Source organism: Humulus lupulus, chromosome 1, assembly GCF_963169125.1.
Source record: "Humulus lupulus chromosome 1, drHumLupu1.1, whole genome shotgun sequence".
In the NCBI taxonomy this organism is placed as follows: domain Eukaryota; kingdom Viridiplantae; phylum Streptophyta; class Magnoliopsida; order Rosales; family Cannabaceae; genus Humulus; species Humulus lupulus.
Genome location: NC_084793.1, coordinates 310293712 through 310299711, shown reverse-complemented (window position 1 = coordinate 310299711; position 6000 = coordinate 310293712).

Genomic DNA, 6000 nt, shown 5'->3' with positions numbered 1-6000 from the left:
TTGACAATGAAACCCAGAAATTTCCCTGAAGACACCCCAAAAGTGCACTTCTGAGGATTCAACTTCATGTTGTACTTTCTGAGCACGCCAAAGCATTCTTCGAGGTCATCAACATGGTTCTTGTTAAGTTGAGACTTTACGAGCATGTCGTCAACATAAACTTCCATGTTGTTCCCTATTTTCTCTGAGAACATCATGTTTACGAGCCGCTGGTACGTGGCTCCGGCATTCTTGAGTCCGAATGGCATGACATTGTAGCAGTAGAGCCATTTATCCGTAATGAAGCTCGTATGCTCTTGGTCGGGGGCATGCATGGGAATCTGGTTATATCCAGAATAGGCATCCATGAACGACATCAGACCATGCCCCGCCGTGGCATCCACGAGCTGATCAATTCTCGGTAGGGGAAAACAGTCTTTCGGGCAGGCCTTGTTGAGGTCTGAGTAGTCAATGCACGTCCTCCATGTCCCATTGGGTTTCGGGACCAACACTGGATTGGCCACCCAATCAGGGTAAAAAGCGTCCCTTATAAAATTATTTGCTTTCAGCCTGTCCACCTCCTCCTTTAGTGCTTTCTTTCTATCTTCATCCAGCTGCCTTCGCTTTTGCTGCTTCGGAGGAAAGCTTTTGTCTATATTCAATGCGTGGCTCGCTACATTAGGGCTTATTCCCACCATGTCAGAGTGGGACCACGCGAAGACATCCTGGTTTTTCTTCAGAAAGCAAATTAATTGCTATTTTGATTCGTCTAGGAGGTGTTTCCCGACCTTCACCTTTTTCGAGGGATCAGATTCATCGAGCTGAACCTCTTCGAGCTCCTCCAAAGGTTGGAGGTCAATCTTCTCTTCAATCCTTGGATCGATCTCCTCATCAATTTCTAAAACTGTCCCATCTTTATACTGTATGACAACAAGTGCTTGCGCGCTTGTCTGTTTCTTTCCCCTTAAGGAAATGCTGTAGCACTCCCTTCCTGCCAATTGATCTCCTTTCAATGTTCCGACCCCGCTTGGAGTTGGGAACTTAAGGGCTAGATGCCTTACAGATGAGACTGCCCCCAGCCCGACCAGGGCGGGTCTCCCGAGCAATACATTGTAGGCAGATGGTAACTCTACTACCACGAACTCCATCATCTTGGTCACCGAGACTGGATAATCTCCCAAGGTCACAGGGAGTTCAATGGACCCCATACAGGCGGTTCCTTCTCCAGAAAAGCCGTACAAAGTGGTTGCACAAGCCCTCAGGTCGCGAAGGGAGAGTCCCATTTTTTCTAGGGTTGCTTTATAAAGAATGTTAACTGAGCTCCCATTGTCTATGAGAACTCGGCGCACTCTTTTGTTGGCAAGCTGTAGGGTGATGACGAGCGGATCATGATGGGGGAACTGGACGTGAGAGGCATCCTCCTCGGTGAAGGTTATAGGCTGAGTCTCAACCCTTTGGCTTTTTGGTGCCCTTGGTTCGGGTTCATATGGAGACCCGTCCCCAGTCTTCAGCTCATTCACATATCGTTTTTGAGCATTTCTGCCCCCTCCTGCGAGATGAGGACCTCCCGAGATGGTTATTACGTCCTCTCCATCTATCGGCGGAGGCCTATCCTCATCCCGAGATCGGGAGTTATTATTCTGTGTTGCCGGAAGCGCGGCTACTCTCTGGCTGGCAGTAGCCTATCCAGTATTCTGGTTTTTGACATACTGCCGGAAATAACCTCTCGAGATCAATCCTTCGATCTCGTCCTTCAGCTGTCGGCACTCATCAGTTGTGTGGCCGGTGTCCCTATGAAATCGACAATACTTGCTGGAGTCCCTCTTGGACTTTTGATTCCTCATTGGATCCGGACGCCTGAAGGGGACCTGGTTTTCATTAGCCAGGTATATGTTTTCCCGAGACTCGTTGAGCTCGGTATGCACTTTATATATGGAGAAATATCTTTCTCCTTTTTTCTTCTTTCCTCCATCAGCCTCGGGATTATTTCCCTCACTTTTTTTCCTCTTGGAAGGATTCTCCGAGGTAGGCTGTGTAACTAGAGGGTCAACCGAGGTTGAGGCGGAGTTAATGTTTATCGTTGTAGTTTCGGTCTGCGAGGTCGCTTTGAGTGTTGACCTCGCTTCCTCTACATTGACGAATTTCTGCGCCCGTCTGTTAAACTCGGTTATCGACCTCACCGGTTTCCCTTGTATGTCATCCCAAAGTGCACTCCCGGGTAAAACACCAGCTCGGATGGCCATCAAGTGCCCGCTATCATCCACGTCACGAGCTCGGGCGACCTCTAGATTAAATCTTGTCAGGTAGCTCTTTAGTGTTTCGCCTGGTTGTTGTCGGACGTTAGTCAAAGTGGATGCTTCGGGTCTGACTCCCACCATAGCCCGGAACTGCTTCTTGAAGTCTCTAGACAATTGATCCCACAAAGTTATAGAATGTCTCTTGTACTTCTCGAACCAACTCTTGGCAGGCCCGGCCAATGATGTTGGAAACAACATACATCTGAGCTCGTAACCCACGTTACTAGCTCTCATGATAGTGTTGAATGTACTCAGATGGCTGCATGGGTCGGTTTTTCCTTCAAACGCTGGGACGTGAGGAATCCGGAACCCTTGGGGGAACTGAGTGTTAGAAATATTGGGAGCAAACGGCTCGAGCTCCTCATCGGAGTCCTCATATCGACCGTTTCCTCGCTCATTCTTCAAAAGCCTAAAGGCTTTTTCGAGCTGATCGATCCTTTCTTGTACTGGGTCCTTAGGCGGTGTTTGGAATTGATAGTCATTAATCGCGATCCCAGGCTCGCGTCTCCGTGAGGGATCTCTACGCCCATTCAAATGATTCCTAAGATCCGGGTTTGTCTGATCTCCCTTTCCCCTGCTCTGATTCAGGTGATTGCGCAGGTCGGGATGGCTCTTGTGATTCCCAGTATTTTTACGACCCCGGTCGTGTTTACTGACAGACCTTGTTTCTCCGGACTCATCGCTAGTGAAACTCATCGATCGGTCATTTCGTGGTGGATCCTTTCTACGTCGCCTCGTCACTGTAGTGCGAGATCGGGACGTCTGACTTCTCTCGGATGGCGCGCCTTTCCGCCCCTGGAACGTCTCCCTGTCTCCTTGTCTCTCCCCTGTACGCCCTTGATCCTGATCTCGACCAGGTTGAGCGTTCCTGCGGGGAGGTGAAGGATATCTTATGGGAGACGGAGGAAACCGTATAGGTGACGGTGGTTGCCGTCCTTGCCTCGGCCTGGAAGGTCCAGAATTTGCCCGAGATGGGCCGGTTGCGTTTGGTGCGCTACCAGGAACCTGAGTCCGAGCCTCGACAGGAGCTTGGTTGTTCTCAGTTCCTGCAGGCACTTCCACAGGTGGATTAGGCGGGACCCGAGCTTGGGTACCCCTCTGAGGCCTAGAAGGAGCAGATGGCTCTGTTGGTGCCGGAGGTTGTGCTGGCCTCCTTGTGGTAGCATTTTTTCGTGGACGCCCACGGGGCCTCCGGGGAGGAACGTGCACGTCCCTTGGAGGAGGGGCTCGGTCTTCGCGCGGAGGTGGGGACTGAGCCACCTGCGCCTCCGCGGCTATCCTAGTCAACTCCTCGTTACGTTTGTTGGCATCTGCCAGCAGTTGTTTCAGCTGCCGATTCTCCAATTCTACAATAGGGACATAACGCTCAGGGTTATAATACATGTCCTCATCCCTTGGTTGTGGAGGTCGTCCCCGGGAATCAGAGATCCACTCCTTTCTTCAGCGTCCGGGTTCTCCATTGGTTGTTTTCCAGGACGCCTTGGGTAATTTTCTTCAGGAGTGTTCTGATTGTTTGTAGCCATGAATCTTTCTGGGATGGATGCTTGAGGCTCTCAATGAAAGCACCAAACTGTTGACGCCGTTTTTCGTCAACAGATAAAAGAAGAGAGCACGTAAACAAATAAAGACAATGGCTAAAACAAACAAACGAATCAGACACGCGGTTTTTACGTGGTTCAGCAGTTAAATCTGCCTAGTCCACGAGTCTCTGTTATTAATCTCAAGATTATCTCTGAACAATCCTTTAGCATGAATTCTCCAGAGTTTTCTCTCAAGAATCAGAAATTCGGTCCTTTACAATGGTGCATCACTTCTCTATTTATAGAGAAGGATGCAGAATACTATCCCACATATTTTGGGTAGTTACTCTTTTGTGAATAAAAATAAATGGCCTTAAATGCCAATAATCAGATATAGAAGGAAACGTTCCCCAAAGATCAGGAAACGCATAACTGACTAAATAATATCCCACGATTTTTGGGGATTTACATCAATAAATGAGGATCATATCCCATATCTACAACACTTGTAGATATTCAAGGTAGTCATTGCGTATCTCCAAGGCTTCACGTCATTGTGCGAGCCACTGACACTTCCCGAGCTGACATTTCTTTCGAGATGGCATATCGAGCTCGAGATCCCTGCTCCGAAGTTGTTTCTGAAGATGAGGGGCTCACAGAGCTATCCTTCGAGATCGAGATCATTTCGAGGTCACCATATTCGAGGTCTGTACCATACTTTGCAGGCTCCGATTTACAATCGTAGAGCATACCCTAACCCTCACGAGACCATTTAATGCGAACTCAGCTTTCGAGGTCATATTTGCTATGGCTCGAAATCTGGGTATAACAGGGTTTATGTCTTTTTAGACCCTGTGTTTTGGGTCATTACCTGTTTGGACCCTGTGTTTTCTAAAATAGTTCAAATAAACCCTTAAATCCGATTTTGATCAACGTTTTTTGAACTAAATCACAGATAATTTATCAAACTAACAAACCAGAACAAAAATACAGTCATTTTGCCTAAGAACTGTATTGTTATATTTAATTTTGTGTTAATCAAAATCAGGTTTATGGGCTTATTTGAACCATTTTACAAAACACAATGTCTAAAAAATAATTTATCAAAACACAGGGTCCAAACAAATAATAAAGTAAAAAACAAGGTCTAAAAATGTATAAACTCATTTTATTATAATAGAATATATAAATAAGAAAAGAAGAGCAAGAAAAGAGATACCAAATATAAAATAACTAAGTAAGATTAGCTTGTCCAACCATATTCATCGCACTCCAAATTAATAAATGGCCCTAAAGCTAGAAATTATATTATAAATAAATGGTCAACTTTGTAAGATAATATAAAGCTAAGATATATTAATTTGTGCAATAATAGTTGTATAAATATGCGGTGGCTAAACTATTTGTCTGGGTTAATTATCTTTCATCTATTAATTATTTATTGATGAGTTTTAATCCATTTTTGTTTTTAGTCTTAATTAGTCTTTTTTTTTGTTCTTTTTGAGTTTTTGTTTGTATTGATTATGCTAATAATGGTGTTTATCTTTTATTGGGATTATTGGTCTTAGTTCTCTGAGTTATTATGCTCTATCAATCAGTGTGTATTCAGCTTTGTTTGTCTATAATTTGGTCAACTCTTTTGTAAAAGCTTATCTTCAGCTTCTAACAAATTCTCTAACCATTTTTCAATATCTTGAAAACTTAAGTATGAACTTTTTTTCACCATGAATAAATACTAATTATTTGTGTAGATAGATCAATAATTTGTTCATGTCAAAATAATTTGTGACTAAAAAAGAATAACTTGTGTTTAAAAAACATTCTAACAATTATGTTCTATATATATCACTAACAATTTCGTGACTAATTAGTCACAAAAAATACAACTTAATGACACAATTTATTCTTTGTTACAGCTAAAAATTTGTGTATTATAACCTAAAACAAGCATTGCTATGTTATAAATTAACTTCTTTTAGAATAATTAAATATATACATATTGGGTTTGGTATGGTTACTCTTACACGTTATGTGTGAATTTGTTCTAAACATCCCATTAGACAAGTCTAAAGTCAGTCAATATTGGACTCATTAGTAAAGTCAGTCTAAAGAATATGGACACAAAATTAATTATTCCAGCTACCATATAAATAGTCAGTCAACCCATTTTTGACAAGTATTATTGCTAGTCTTGTTAGAGCATC